At 38.8% G+C, this 17,491-nt stretch overlaps 1 protein-coding gene across 4 annotated transcripts in view; it reads right to left on the reverse strand.

The window, feature by feature from the left end:
* The window catches only part of SOX6 (SRY-box transcription factor 6), a 636,653-nt gene that overhangs the window by 358,400 nt on the left and 260,762 nt on the right, over positions 1–17,491 (reverse strand). The gene's annotated exons all lie outside the window — the stretch shown is intronic.

Genomic DNA, 17,491 nt, shown 5'->3' on the forward strand with positions numbered 1-17,491 from the left:
TAAAAAGAAAATGCTTTTATAGCTCTTTAAATCGGAACTGAGAGTTTTAAGCCAACATTATTGGCCACAGTCCACCAGTAGTCTTGCATTCACCTTATCTGTCTGTGTATGGGTATTCTCTCTCCCAATAAAAAACTGTATGAAATAAATAAAGCATCTAGGCTTTGTTCTCATCAGAAGCTTAAAAATCTTAATCACTCCTATATCTCTCTCCTTCTTCACAAAAAAAAAGCCCAGTAAGCATCAAGAACTAGAGGAAGAGCATGACGTAAAAGTTACAGCGTTTAAAAAAAAAATTTGCAGAGTTAATCACTGGTAGGAAAGGGAATGAAAAGAAAATGGAATCTAGAGAAATACATTTCCACATACATTAAATGGGATAATTGTACTTAGTAAATGCTAGATATTTAGGTATTATTGTCATTGCATACAAGGTAGGAATAAAACTTATTTTCACAGTTATTGGTAGCATATAATGAGCTAACATTTGTAAAGCAACTAGGCACAGTGCTGAGCCCAAAGCAGGCAGTGCTTAGTAAATGGTAGGTATCATTATTTTGTTGGAAGGAACAGATCTAGGAATGGAGCCAAAGAGGTTTTTCCCCGTCTGGACCTAAGGAATTGCTTAGTAAAAAATATGTCTTGAACTAAATTGAGTATTGTAAAGTCTGTGAATATACTAAAAACCATTGAATTGTACACATTAAATGAGCAAATAGTATGGCATGTGTATTATATCTCAGTAAAGCTGCTTTAAATTACTATGAGCCAAATCTTAATCTTTTCCTCAATCCCACTGTTATCAAAATGCCTAGCACGGAGCAGATGCTCATTACATTTGCACTAAAATAAACTGAAAAGGATAAAATAAATGGGCAGGGCAGGAAAAAGGGCTCCTCTTTACCTTGTCTCTAAATCTTTTCTTTCCCCAGGAAATATGTTGTATTTCATTTACTGCTTACAATAACTGTGGAGTGATGCACAGGAACCCCTTCTTTTAGATGCCAGTCATGGTTAATACATGGCTCCTTGGAATGGCCAGTTCATTCTCTACTTTGTGCAAACAAAAAACTCAGAGATATGTTTGCCAAAGCCAATTTCAGCTCTTAATAGTGTCCCTATCAGAAATGTGACCTAGGCTTTTTTGAATCAGTAATACCATTTGATAAATTATGCTTCGATCACTTTCATTTCAAATGCAAATTTGTCTATCATTGCCTATAAGTCAAAAACAAACTCTGGCTCAACCTAAGGGATTGAAGATCAACTTAAAACAACAGTTACACAGAAGTGGTTACCTACAAATGACTCACCACTGACCATAATAAAGAGGAGTTTTCCCACCACTCCTAAATTGAAAGATGCTAGAAATGTCTCTCCAGCCTGAGTTACAGTTGTCCTTAGAGAATTTAGGCTCCATACAGTATCATTTTTTTCTCTCAGGACTAATTTCAGTCTATTTACTCATGTCACTTACTTGTTAGATAGACTACATTCCTTATTTTTTACTCATGGGAATGTGGTCACTGCCATCTGCACCACAGACAATAACCATGGGTTCCTACACCAATGACCCACACTGTCTTCAGCCCCATAATCTGTGCAAGGTCGCTCAACACCACCAAGAAGCAGAGAACAAGAAGCTGTAAGTCATGATTTCTCCAAGAAAGCAACAAGAACTACTTGCAACATGCCACAAAGGCACCAACATGGGCAGAAGATGAAGTCATAAAGGGCTTAAGTTGTATGTCATAGTATCTTTAGGAACAATGGAAAGGGGCAAAATTTACAATTTATGGTCTTCACTTTTTAACTTTCTAAAACTTAAGGCATATGGGGGGCTTCCCTGGTGGCGCAATGGTTGAGAGTCTGCCTGCCAATGCAGGGGACGCGGGTTCGTGTCCAGACGTGGGTGCGGGAGGATCCCACATGCCGCAGAGCGGCTGGGCCCATGAGCCATGGCCGCTGAGCCTGTGCTCTGCAATGGGAGAGGCCACAACAGTGAGAGGCCCGCGTACCGCAAAAAAAAAAAAAAAAAAAAAAAAAGACATATAGACCTCTCATGAATGGGGGCCTATAGTCAATTCATCTGAACAAAGGGGCACATAAATCCAAACATTTATTGATACAATGAAAGATTACTGTTAGATAAAAGGCAGTAATGCCAAATTAGAAAAAGAAATTTGACAAAGAATCTCTAGTTTTTGTTCTAGGGAGCTAGGTTATTTTTAAGTAAGTTTTCTTACAGAAAAAAAAAAAAAAGCTCAACTTATTCTTTAATTTCCTAAAAACAAAATTGGTCCTATGAACTAACAATTGAGGCAAGATGTCCAGTGATAATATCTATCAAGTTTTGATGCATGACACTGCAGCACAGCTGTGGAGAGGTTTGAGACAATATTTGACTAAAGCAGTGCTTCTCCAACTTTAAGGTACAGAATTCTCTGGCAAGTATGTTAAAATACAGATTCCCTTACCTCTTCCCATACCCCAAAGAGTGGGGCCTAGGAATATGAGCATCCCAAGTGATTCTGATGCACCCCACTTTCAGAAACACTGATTCCATGAGAAGGTAATGAAATGAATGTGCTATGCCTTAATGTTATAATGTGGATATAATTATGAACATTTTAAAGAAGGCTGGTTAGTTGTGATTTTAAAAAGTAACATAAAGGAGATTACTTCTCTTCTTTTGATCTTTCTTGTGAAAACAACCACTGTATAACATGACAGAAGACATGAACATCACAAAAAGAAAAGCATATGGAGCACTGAGTAAGCATTAGTTCATTCAAAGGAAACTTGTATATCTTTAATACAATGTTATATGTCAATTATTTCTCAATAAAATTGAAAAAACTTTAAAATAAATATTGCTCAGATTTTTCAGAAGTTATGAAAAACTGATTGCTCAGCAGTGGCATTAAATAACATTAAACTCAAATAGCCTTCTCATGGTACTGTGAATATAGCAAACATAATCAAATTTTTGAGCCTTTGCAAGTCTTGTTCCTTTCCCCTAGAATGTACTACATTCTCTTTGACTATGAACTCAACCCACTCTTCAAAGCTCAGCTCAAACTGCATTTCATCCTTAAAGTCCTCTCTGACTATGCTGGGCCTCACTATCCTATCTGCTGAACTACACATTGAAGCAGTCAGAACCATGCAATAATATACTAAACTATTCGTTACTATTTTGCATGTTTTAGTCATATTTGCAACTAAATTTTAGCTCTTAACTTATGCTTCTTCTATATACCTCATGTCTTATGCTTCTTCTATATACCTCCGAAACATCAAAAAAAAAAAAGTCACATTGTTGGATGATGAAACAACTATTCACCAAATATGTCAAAAATAATAAAAACTTAAGGCTAAGGGTAAAGATTCGCTCTAGCAATGACAGAATTGCTTATTTAAGCAAAATGTTAACAACTGAGATATTAAAAAATAAGGGATTCATTCAATAAAAGATGATATAGCTACACAATGGGATACCACATGGCCATTAAAAACAATATTATATATGTTGAATATAGTGTTGTTTATAGTGATGAATAATTAGAGGCAATTTGTATTTCCAATAGTAGGGATTATTTGAGGGCATTATGGTTTTATCCATATGGTGGAATAATTTGAAATCATTGAAAATCATATTTTTGCAGAAAATTTAGTGACGTGGGACTATTCATAATGTATTACTAGTAAAAAGTATGTTAGTGAGAAACACTAATATATATATATATATTTAAATTATGTACAGAAGAAAAGACAGAATTTCCAACAAAATGTTAATGGTCCTCTGAGTCTTGAAATAATAGGTAGTTTTATATTTTCTTTTTGAAGTTACACATATTTTGCAAATGTTCTATCATAAGTAATACTTTTAATCAGAAAATAAATACTATTTTCAAGGTTGAATATGAATACCAAAAAAAAGTTGTAGAATAATTTATTTACAAGGGAAGAGGTATCAAATGGAGAAAAGGATATATCATAGTATTTTAGTATATAACTTCAATTTTGTTACATGCGTGCATAAGGGTAAATGTGGCCACAAAAAAAAACCTTAGAAGATATACACCAAAATATTTAGAGTGATTTATAAATGGTTATGAGATTATTGGTAATTTTTCTTTCCTTTTTTTGCTTATCTGTGTTTTCTAATTTATCACTGATAAACACTGATGAACATATTGCTTATGTAATAAGGAAGAACAAAAATCATTTTATAAAGAGATGCTTAGAGGAAATATATTGGGTTGGCCAAAGAGTATCTTTGGTTTTTAAGTAAAAATAAAGACACATTTTTCATTTTCACTAAGAACTCTATTGAACAACATATTCACCCTTTTGCTCCACTACCTTCTACCATTTTTCCAGGCAACTTCATAATTCTATCTTCCTAAAACTTTTTATCTTTTTAAGCAAAGAACTGTTCCAGGTGTCTTTTACAGTCTTCCAGGGAACTGAAATTTTTTCCATTAGGAGAATTTTGTAAAGAAGTAAATAAATGGAAATCCGAAGGTGAGTATGGCAAATGAATCAGAACATCTCAGCCAAGCTGTAACAGGTTTTGCCTGGTCATCAAAGAAACATGCGGTCTTGCGTTATCCTGATAGAAGATTATGAATTTTCTGTTGACTAATTCCGGATGCTTTTCGTCAAGTGCTACTTTCAGTTGGTCTAACTAGGAGCAGTACTTGCTGGTATTAATCGTTTGGTTTTCCAGAAGGAGCTCATAATAGAGGACTCCTTTCCAATCCCACCATATACACAACATCACCTTCTTTGGATGAAGACCGGCCTTTGGTGTGGTTGATGGCAGTTCATCTCCCTTGCCCCATGATATCTTCTGTTCTACATGATTGTACAGTAACCACTTTTCACTGCCCATCACAATTTGTTTTAAAAACGGAATGTTTTCATTACATTTAAGTAGAGAATCGCATGAGGGAATACAGTCAAGAAGGTCTTTTTCGCTTATGTGGAACCCAAACATCAAAGCGATTAACATAACTAAGTTGGTGCAAATGATTTTCAACGCTTGATTTGGATATTTTGAGTATGTTGCTATCTCCCTCACAGTATAATATTGACTGTTCTCAATTAATGTCTTGATTTGATCACTATCAACGTCAACTAGTCTACCTGACCATGGAGCACCATTCAGTGCGAAGTCTCCAGCATGAAACTTCGCAAACCACTTTTGAGATGTTCTATCAGTCACAGCACCTTCTCCACACACTGCACAAATCTTTTTTGCATTTCAGCTCCATTTTTACCTTTCTTTAAATAATAAAACATAATATGCCAAAAATGTTGTTTTCTTCCATCTTTAATATTAAAATGGCTACACAAAAATTCACCAATTTTGATGTCTTTTTTTTTAATGCACGCTGATATGACAGCTGTCACATACAATCTAACAAAATTGTTTTGAATGAAGGTAAAGACAACTAAGTGCTACTAGAATCATCTTACGGAAAAAAACAAACGAACCTTTTGGCCAATGCAATAAAAATAATTTAAGAGAATAGAGTTTGGCCTTATTGAACATATCTAGAGAGTTAGTATATTATAGTTTCCCTATATTGAAACCAGAAAAAATAACCAAGCTTTCTTTCCTTGGCATTTCTGCACCTGAGGACTCACAAATAATATTTTCTGATAACTCTAGTTATTTAAAAGGGAATCATTGACCAGCTAAAATCTAGATCCTTATCATTATCACCCATAGTTTCCTGTTTGCCCTCAAAAGACACACAAAATCAATCTATTTCCTATTCCATGTTAAAGTTGTTCGAAGTATTTTAAGGGAGGGGTTAGGTTAACAGTCCTTTTCTAGGTGAAACTCCTTCAGTTTCAACACCTATTTACCATTTGACATGGTTTCCAGACCCTTCGTCATTCTCCTCTGATACACTCCAGTCTCTAGATGTTGTTCTAAAAATGTGTTGCCAAGAACTGAATAGCGAAGTTTGTTTTAGCGTGAAGAAAAGTAACACTCAGAAGGTTATGTGGTTTTCCCCATGTCACACAGGTAAAACTGGCAGAGCTAAACTCTAAATGTAGGTTTTCTGACACCCAATCCAGTGTTTTTTCCATTCCACAGGGCTATACTAAAATCACTTTCAACAGTAAAAGATGCCATAATTTCAATAACACGTATCTTCTAAATCTTTTCTTACCTTACATTTCCAGAGAGGAGCTTTACCTACTTTTGAGACAGGAATTCCACTGTTATTAACCCTAATCCAAGAATTACCAAGATACATTACATTAGTTATCTACTGTATAAAAATCACCCTAAAACTTCGTGCTTAAAACGACAATAATGATTTATTATCTTTAGTGGTTTCCATGGGTCAGGAATTCAGGAGCATCTGGGCTGGGTGGTTCTGTCTCAAGGTCCCTCATGAGCTTGCCCTTAAGTCAGTGGCTAAGGTTGGAGTCATCTCAAAGGCTTCTTTTTTCACAGATGTGAACACTTCAAGAGCTTGGGGTTGGAACCTGAGGTTCCTTGGACATCTTCCTCGATGTGATCTCTCTACATGATCTTTTCTCTCCAGCACATTGCTTCAGACTAGCTGGACTTCTTACACGGTAGTTCAGGCCTCCAAAGGTGTATGCCCCCAAAAGAGCCAGAAGAAAGTTATATCACTTTTTCTAACCTAGTCTGGGAAGTCATGCCCTGTAACTGTCAATGCAATCTATTCAATAGTAAGTCACCAAGGCTGACCCATAGTCAAGGAGATGGGAGTTAGACTATGCCTTTTTATAGGATGGAGTTATAATTACATGCTCAAATAGTTGCTGTGAGAAATGAATAATGTATAAAGCACTTAGGGGAGTGCCCATCACCTGAGTACTCAATAAATGATAGATATTCTTATTATTAAATTAAAATGTCCTTTGTCCAATTACCTTTGGTTTCAATTTTCAATTCTAAAAATAGAGTCATGATAATCACTGGCACCATTTTTAGGTTTTTATTTATACTCATTCATCTAAGTGGAATAATAAATACTGAACTATATTACTCTCTTCAATATCAATGCTCAAAATCATCTTCTTTTTAAAGGCATCCCTAACTAATTCCACTAAGATCTGGCCCCTCACAAACCTCCAATACCTCAACATTTGTAATTAGCTTCATCTAGGGACACTATCAATTCTCACTTAACCTAACTTCATATGGATTATCTCCACTCTGTCCAGGAGCAGCTACAGTATACTACAGCTCTAATTTAGCTGGGTTTCCACCTGCACCTTGACCAGGAATGTGAACGGGCAGCCATACTGCAAGCAGAGGAGAGACTGGGGTTGCAAAAGTCCGATAAGATGTCAGAAATTAAGACAGGCAGAGACCATGGGTCAGGAATGCAATCTTGCCCTGCATAATAGAGTTGAAACCCACATGCAGGTGGAAGCCATTACAGTTGGGAGAAATGAGTGGAAACGGCTTCTCTAAGCAGCAGCATGATCAACTTCCCTACCTGAACCCTAACCCTAACCAATGAAATTGCAGAGACAGAATATTATCCTCTCTTACCCTTTCCTCTCTTACCCTTTCCTCCACCTATTAGCAAGGCTGAATTAAGTGTGTTCATTCTTATTGCCTTATACACTGTCATTTTTGTTTTGCTTTGTTTTCCATTTTAGTTATACTGTCTCTCCAGTTACAGCTTTATCCTTACTTTAGTCTGCCCTCCCTATAATAAGACTTATTGAGATATCCAATCACAGATTTGTCCCTGATTTCTGATAGCCCCCAATCTATGGCAAACCTCTGTTTCCTCAGACCCTACCCCAAATCACTCAAACAAAGCCCAAATCCTAAAAAAGTTCTTTTGAATATTCTCTTACTGAGACACTCCATGGTTCTCTATGGTGTGAGTTCTCCCTACTGCAATGAGCAATAAACCCAATTCGCTCAACTATGGGTATGTTCCTGGTAGTCTTTGACTGGAGGGAATTAAAGGGATGCAGTGTCTGTAAAGAAATTAAAAATGATAATAAAACCAACTAAAAGTAGCTTCTGTTTTTTTTAAATCACCATGTACAGGCAAATCAACCATATCAGTGATCAATCTTCTCTGCCAAGACAGATGGCTCCACCTATCTTGGTATGTACTGCATTTATATGTTTTAAGGGACTTCCTTGGTGGTCCAGTGGTAAAGAATGAACCTTACAATGCAGGGGACCCAGGTTCGATCCTTGGTCAGGGAACTAAGATCCCACATGCCGCAGGGCAACTAAGCCCGCGCACCACAAATACTGAGTTCGCGCACCTCAATGAGAGAGCCGGCATGCTGCAAACTACAAGAGCCCACGCGCTCTGGAACCCACGTGCCACAACCTGCATGCCACAACTAGAGAGAAGCCGCTGCGCCACAAGGAAAGATACCGCATGCCTCAACGACGATCCTACGTGCCACAACTGAGACCCAACGCAGCCAAAAATAAATAAATAAATAATAAATATATATTTTAAGTTTAAAATAAGTTTTCGGAGCGCAGTGCCGCGTGCTGGCGGTGGTGGGGAGAGCAATGGAGGCCGCGGCCGCCTGAGAGGCGGGTGTACTGCCGGGGCTGCTGAGGAGTCTGCTGGTGCTGCGGCAGTGCCGCGGACTGTGCATCCGCGCCCGCCGCCTGCGCGGGACCGCCCGTCGCCGTCCAGCCCCTCTGCCAGCCCTGGCTCCAGGCGGGGACCTCAGGGGTCCGGAGGAAGATGGCGGAAGAATAAGACGCGGAGATCACCTTCCTCCCCACAGATACATCAGAAATTCATCTACACGTGGAGCAACTCCTACAGATCACCTACTGAACGCTGACAGAAGACCTCATACCCCCCAAAAGGCAAGAAACTCCCCATATACCTGCGTAGGGCAAAAGAAAAAAGAATAAACAGAGACAAAAGGATAGGGACGGGACCTGCACCAGTGGGAGGGAGCCGTGAAGGAGGAAACGTTTCCACACACTAGAAGCCCCTTCGCGGGCGGAGACTGCGGGTGGCGGAGGGGGAAAGCTTCGGAGTAGCCGAGGAGAGCACAGCAACAGGGGTGCGGAGGGCAAGGCGGAGAGATTCCCGCACAGAGGATCAGTGCCCTCAGGCACACACCAGCCCGAGAGGATTGTCTGCTCGGCCAGCGGGGCGGGCGGGGCTGGGAGCTGAGGCTCGGGTATCGGGTTTCGGTCGGAGCGCAGGGAGAGGACTGGGGCTGGCGGCAGGAAGAGAGCCTGAAGGGGTTGGTGGGCCGCGGCTAGCCCGGAGGGAGTCCTGGGAAAAAGTCTGGAGCTGCCGAAGAGGCAAGAGACTTTTTCTTCCCTTTTGTTTCCTGGTGCGCGAGGAGAGGGCATTGAGAGCGCTGCTTGAAGAAGCTCCAGAGACAGGCGCGGACCCCGGAGACGGGCGTGGGACGCTGGGGCTGCTGCTGCCGCCGCCACAAGGCCTGTGTGCGAGCGCAGGTCACTGTCCACCCCTCCTTCCGGGGAGCCTGTGCAGCCCGCCACTGCCGGGGTCCCGGGACCCAGGGACGGCTTCCCCGGGAAACCTCACGGAGCGCCTCAGGCTGGTGCAACGTCATGCCGGCCTCTGCCGCCGCAGGCCCGCCCCGCACTGCGTGCCCCTCCCTCCCCTCGGCCTGAGTGAGCCAGAGCCCCCGAATCAGCGGCTCCTTTGAACCCGTCCTGTCTGAGCGAAGAACGGACGCCCTGCGGCGACCTACGCGCAGAGGCGGGGCCAGGTCCAAGGCTGAGACCCGGGAGCTGTGAGAGCAGAGAAGAGACAGGGAAATCTCTCTGTGCAGCCTCGGAGGCAGCGGATTACAGCTCCACGGTCTGTGCCCTGCGTCTGTGGAGTGCATGAATGGACAGCGAGCGAATCATCCCAAATTGAGGAGGTGGACTTTGAGAGCAAGATTTCAGACTTTTTCCCCTTTTCCTCTTTTTACAACGAATTATCCCAAATTGAGGAAGTGGACTTTGAGAGCAAGATTTTCGATTTTTTCCCCCTGTTCTCTTTTTGTGAATGTGTATGTGTATGATTCTGTGTGAGATTTTCTCTGTATAGCTTTGCTTCCACCATAGGTCCCAGATTCTATCCGTATTTTTTTTCAATAATTACTTTTTTATTTTTAATAACTACTATATTTTATACTTTATACTATTTTACTTTATCTTCTCTCTTCCTTTTTTTCCTACCTTCCCTTGTCCCTCCCTCCCTCCACCCCTTTTTCTTTCTTTCCTTCCTTCCTCCCTCCCTCCCTCCTGTCCTCCTTTCTTTCCTACTTTCTTTCTTTCTTTCCGTCCTTCCTCCCTCCCTCCCTCTTTCTTTCTTTCTTTCTTTCTTTCTTCCTTCCTTCCTTTCTTTCCTTCTTCCTTTCTTTCTTTCTCTCTTTCCTCTACTAATTCTTTCTTTCTACCTTTTCTCCCTTTTATTCTGAGTCGGGTAGATGAAAGGCTCTTGGTGCTGCAGCCAGGAGTCAGTGCTGTACCTCTGAAGTGGGAGAGCCAACTTTAGGACACGGGTCCACAAGAGACCTCCCAGCTCCACATAATATCAAGCTGCGAAAATCTCCCAGAGATCTCCATCTCAACACCAGCACCCAGCTTCACTCAACGACCAGCAAGCTACAGTGCTGGTCACCCTATGCCAAGCAACTAGCAAGACAGGAACACAACGCCACCCATTAGCAGAGAGGCTGCCTAAAAACACAATAAGGACACAGGCACCCCAAAACACACCACTAGACGTGGACCTGTCCACCAGAAAGACAAGATCGAGCCTCAACCACCAGAACACAGGCACTAGTCCCCCCCACCAGGAAGCCTACACAACCTACTGAAACAACCTTATCCACTGGGGACAGACACCAAAAACAACGGGAACTACGAACCTGCAGCCTACAAAAAGGAGACCCCAAACACAGTAACATAAGCAAAATGAGAAGACAGAAAAACACACAGCAGGTGAAGGAGCAAGATAAAAACCTACGAAACCTAACAAATGAAGAGGTAATAGGCAGTCTACCTGAAAAAGAATTCAGAATAATGATAGTAAAGATGATCCAAGATTCTATTTCCAAGATCCAAAATCTTGGAAATAGAATAGACAAAATGCAAGAAACAGTTAACAAGGAACTAGAAGAACTAAAGATGAATCAAGCATCGATTAAAAACACAATAAATGAAATGAAAAATACTCTAGATGGGATCAATAGCAGAATAACTGAGGCAGAAGAACAGATAAGTGAGGTGGAAGATAGAATAGTGGAAATAACTGATGCAGAGCAAAATAAAGAAAAAAGAATGAAAAGAACAGAGGACAGTCTCAGAGACTTCTGCGACAACATTAAACGCACCAACATTCGAATTATAGGGGTTCCAGAAGAAGAAGAGAAAAAGAAAGGGACTGAGAAAATATTTGAAGAGATTATAGTTGAAAACTTCCCTAATATGGGAAAGGAAATAGTTAATCAAGTCCAGGAGGCACAGAGAGTCCCATACAGAATAAATCCAAGGAGAAATACGCCAAGACACATATTAATCAAACTGTCAAAAATTAAACACAAAGAAATCATATTAAAAGCAGCAAGGGAAAAACAACAAATAACACACAAGGGAATCCCCATCAGGTTAACAGCTGATCTCTCAGCAGAAACTCTACAAGCCAGAAGGGAGTGGCAGGACATAATTAAAGTGATGAAGGAGAAAAACCTGCAACCAAGACTACTCTACCCAGCAAGGATCTCATTCAGATTTGATGGAGAAATTAAAACGTTTACAGACAAGCAAAAGCTGAGAGAGTTCAGCACCACCAAACCAGCTTTACAACAAATGCTAAAGGAACTTCTCTAGGCAAGAAACACAACAGAAGGAAAAGACCTACAATAACGAACCCAAAACAATTAAGGAAATGGGAATAGGAACATACATATCAATAATTACCTTAAATGTAACTGGACTAAATGCTCCCACAAAAAGACACAGATTGGCTGAATGGATACAAAAACAAGACCCATATATATATGCTGTCTACAAGAGACCCACTTCAGACCTAGAGACACATACAGACTGAAAGTAAGGGGATGGAAAAAGATATTCCACGCAAATGGAAATCAAAAGAAAGCTGGAGTAGCAATTCTTATATCAGACAAAATAGACTTTAAAATAAAGACTATTAGAAGAGACAAAGAAGGGATCGATCCAAGAAGATATAACAATTGTAAATATTTATGCACCCAACATAGGAGCACCTCAATATATAAGGCAAATACTAACAGCCATAAAAGGGGAAATCGACAGTAACACACTCATAGTAGGGGACTTTAACACCCCATTTTCACCAATGGACAGATCATCCAAAATGAAAATAAATAAGGAAACACAAGCTTTAAATGATACATTAAACAAGATGGACTTAATTGATATTTATAGGACATTCCATCCAAAAACAACAGAATACACATTTTTCTCAAGTGCTCATGGAACATTCTCCAGGATAGATCATATCTTGGGTCACAAATCAAGCCTTGGTAAATTTAAGAAAATTGAAATTGTATCAAGTATCTTTTCCGACCACAAGGCTATGAGACTAGACATCAATTACAGGAAAAGATCTGTAAAAAATACAAACACATGGAGGCTAAACAATACACTACTCAATAACGAAGTGATCACTGAAGAAACCAAAGAGGAAATTAAAAAATACCTAGAAACAAATGACAATGGAGACACAACGACCCAAAACCTATGGGATGCAGCAAAAGCAGTTCTAAGAGGGAAGTTTATAGCAATACAATCCCACCTTAAGAAACAGGAAACATCTCGAGTAAACAACCTGACCCTGCACCTAAAGCAATTAGGGAAAGAAGAACAAAAAACCCCCAAAGTTAGCAGAAGGAAAGAAATCATAAAGATAAGATCAGAAATAAATGAAAAAGAAACGAAGGAAATGATAGCAAACATCAATAAAACTAAAAGCTGGTTCTTTGAGAAGATAAACAAAATTGATAAACCATTAGCCAGACTCATCAAGAAAAAAAGGGAGAAGACTCAAATCAATAGAATTAGAAATGAAAAAGGAGAAGTAACAACTGACACTGCAGAAATACAAAAGATCATGAGAGATTACTACAAGCAACTCTAGGCCAATAAAATGGACAACCTGGAAGAAATGGACAAATTCTTAGAAATGCACAACCTGCCAAGACTGAATCAGGAAGAAATAGAAAATATGAATAGACCAATCACAAGCACTGAAATTGAAACTGTGATTAAAAATCTTCCAACAAACAAAAGCCCAGGACCAGATGGCTTCACAGGCGAATTCTATCAAACATTTAGAGAAGAGCTAACACCTATCCTTCTCAAACTCTTCCAAAATATAGCAGAGGGAGGAACACTCCCAAACTCATTCTATGAGGCCACCATCACCTTGATACCAAAACCAGGCAAGGATGTCACAAAGAAAGAAAACTACAGGCCAATATCACTGATGAACATAGATGCAAAAATCCTCAACAAAATGGTAGCAAACAGAATCCAACAGCACATTAAAAGGATCATACACCATGATCAAGTGGGGTTTATTCCAGGAAGGCAAGGATTCTTCAATATACGCAAATCAATCAATGTGATACACCATATTGACAAACTGAAGGAGAAAAACCATATGATCATCTCAATAGATGCAGAGAAAGCTTTCGACAAAATTCAACACCCATTTATGATAAAAACCCTGCAGAAAGTAGGCATAGAGGGAACTTTCCTCAACATAATAAAGGCCATATATGACAAACACACAGCCAACATCGTCCTCAATGGTGAAAAACTGAAACCATTTCCAATAAGATCAGGAACAAGACAAGGTTGCCCACTCTCACCACTCTTATTCAACCTAGTTTTGGAAGTTTTAGCCACAGCAATCAGAGAAGAAAAGGAAATAAAAGGAATCCAAATTGGAAAAGAAGAAGTAAAGCTGTCACTGTTTGCAGATGACATGATACTATACATAGAGAATCCTAAAGATGCTACCAGAAAACTACTAGAACTAATCAATGAATTTGGTAAAGTAGCAGGATACAAAATTAATGCACAGAAATCTCTGGCATTCCTGTACACTAATGATGAAAAATCTGAAAATGAAATCAAGAAAACACTCCCATTTACCATTGCAACAAAAAGAATAAAATATCTAGGAATAAACCTATCTAAGGAGAGAAAAGACCTGTATGCAGAAAATTATAAGACACTGATGAAAGAAATTAAAGATGATACAAATAGATGGAGAGATATACCATGCTCCTGGATTGGAAGAATCAATATTGTGAAAATGACTCTACTACCCAAAGCAATCTACAGATTCAATGCAATCCCTATCAAACTACCACTGGCATTTTTCACAGAACTAGAACAAAAAATTTCAAAATTAGTTTGGAAAAACAAAAGACCCCGAATAGCCAAAGCAATCTCGAGCAAGAAAAACAGAGCTGGAGGAATCAGGCTCCCTGACTTCAGACTATACTACAAAGCTACAGTAATCAAGACAGTGTGGTACTGGCAAATAACAGAAAGATAGATCAATGGACCAGGATAGAAAGCCGAGAGATAAACCCATGCACCTATGGTCAACTTATCTTTGATAAAGGAGGCAGGAATGTACAGTGGAGAAAAGACAGCCTCTTCAATAAGTGGTGCTGGGAAAACTGGAAAGGGACATGTAAAAGTATGAGATTAGATCATTCCCTAACACCATACACAAAAATAAGCTCAAAATGGATTAAAGACCTAAATGTAAGGCCAGAAACTATCAAACTCTTAGAGGAAAACATAGGCAGAACACTCTATGACATAAATCACAGCAAGATTCTTTTGGACCTACCTCCTAGAGAAATGGAAATAAAAACAAAGATAAACAAATGGGACCTAATGAAACTTCAAAGCTTTTGCACAGCAAAGGAAACCATAAACAAGACCAAAGGACAACCCTCAGAATGGGAGAAAATATTTGCCAATGAAGCAACTGACAAAGGATTAATCTCCAAAATTTATAAGCAGCTCATGCAGCTCAACAGCAAAAAAACAAACAACCCAATCCAAAAATGGGCAGAAGAGTTAAATAGGCATTTCTCCAAAGAACATATACAGACTGCCAACAAACACATGAAAGAATGCTCAACATCATTAATCATTAGAGAAATGCAAATCAAAACTACAATGAGATATCATCTCACACCAGTCAGAATGGCCATCATCAAGAAATCTAGAAACAATAAATGCTGGAGAGGGTGTGGAGAAAAGGGAACACTCTTGCACTGCTGGTGGGAATGTGAATTGGTACAGCCGCTATGGAGAACAGTATGGAGGTTCCTTAAAAAACTACAAATAGAACTACCATATGACCCAGCAATCCCACTACTAGGCATATACCCTGAGAAAACCATAATTCAAAAAGAGACATGTACCAAAATGTTCATTGCAGCTCTATTCACAATAGCCCGGAGCTGGAAACAACCTAAGTGTCCATCATCAGATGAATGGATAAAGAAGATGTGGCACATATATACAATGGAATATTACTCAGCCATAAAAAGAAACGAAACTGAGCTATTTGTAATGAGGTGGATAGACCTAGAGTCTGTCATACAGAGTGAAGTAAGTCAGAAAAAGAAAGACAAATACCGTATGCTAACTCACATATATGGAATTTAAGGGAAAAAAATGTCATGAAGAACCTAGGGGTAAAACAGGAATAAAGACACAGACCTACTGAGAATGGACTTGAGGATATGGAGAGGGGGAAGGGTAAGCTGTGACAAAGCGAAAGAGAGGCATGGACATATATACACTACCAAACGTAAGGTAGATAGCTAGGGGGAAGCAGCCGCATAGCACAGGGAGATCAGCTCGGTGCTTTGTGACCGCCTGGAGGGGTGGGATAGGGAGGGTGGGAGGGAGGGAGACGCAAGAGGGAAGGGTTGTGGGAACAGATGTATATGTATGACTGATTCACTTTGTTATAAAGCAGAAACTAATAAAAAAATAAGTTTTCAAGTTATATTACATAAATTACATATATACATGTATATCTAATACATTATATTGAGTTATATTACATATCTACTATATATGTACTGCTTTCTTCTGATTCCCAATTTAAACAACTTTTTTTTGATGAACCCAAAATACCTGCCAACTGTGCTGTATAAGAGGTATTCTACCGTAGTGTTATTGAGTAACTGACAAAAAAAAAAAAAAAAAAAAAAAACTTTACTTAATCTAGGTTCCAATAATTTCTTGCTAAAAAAAGAAATCTAACTTTTTTAATGTGCTGAAAACTAAACTGCTAACATTTATACATTCTTTCTCAGAGGGAAAAGTATGTTTTTCTCTAATGTGACATATTTTAAGGAAAAGCATCAGTTTAAAGAAGCTTACATAAATGAAAATACCGAATTTGGTTCCAATTACCAACAGATTATTCCTGACAAACATTATCATTAGCTCTAATAGTAAAACAAAGTATGTTTTTTTCTCTTTTATTAAAACTGATATTTGGTATAATATATGAGATTTACGTAGCATTTGCGAATTTGCCATTCTACACTATTACTCTAATATTCAATAACAATAAATATATTCATGCATGATGTGTCAGAATATAGATTTGTTACCAATATTTGCTAGTGTCATGATTCCTAAAGTCTTATAAGAAAAAAAATCATGTTTTTAAAACGTCATTTTGATTGAAAGAAAAAAATTACAATACCAAAAGTTTTATAAATAGCCTCATTCCATGATATTTAATAAATGGATGTAAATATAGTATATGGAGTAAATATAGAAAAAAAATTAAGAAGTCCCCAAACTTGTCAAGACAAACACATAGAAAAGCCTTGCATCATCTATACACTATCAGAATATAGAATCAAAATCTCAAGATTCAAAGGTCCTTAAAAATCCAATTGCTCATCCCCATCTAGTTGTCGATGCCCTTGTACAAGACAAGGTAGTATAATAGTAAACAAAGTACAGGCTCTCTGAGCCAGATTTTCTAGTTAAATCCCAGTTTTCCATCCACCTCTCATATAGCCCCAGAGTTAGTTAACCTCTCTGTGCCTTAATTTCCTCATCTATAAAATGGTATTGATAATAATAGCAGTATAGAACCTATCATAAGGTTGTTATGAAAATTTAATGAATTAATAAAAATAAAATACTTAGAATAAAAAGTGCTCATTAAATGGTGGTGGTAGTGGTGGTGTTAGTGATGGTGGCCATTACAATACCCATGACAAGTGACTTTTTGTTCTCTCCTTGAACTAACCCTAACAGAAGATTTAGCACCTCCCAAAGAAGTCCATTCCATCTTTGAAGGGTTGTCAAACATTCTTATTTATAGGAATATGAATCCTATTCTTTCAACGTATAGTTCCTTTCATTCCATGGGAACATTCAAAAGTGCAGCACTTTCAGTACACA

This window comes from Mesoplodon densirostris, chromosome 7 (genome assembly GCF_025265405.1).
Source record: "Mesoplodon densirostris isolate mMesDen1 chromosome 7, mMesDen1 primary haplotype, whole genome shotgun sequence".
NCBI classification, from domain to species: Eukaryota; Metazoa; Chordata; class Mammalia; order Artiodactyla; family Ziphiidae; genus Mesoplodon; species Mesoplodon densirostris.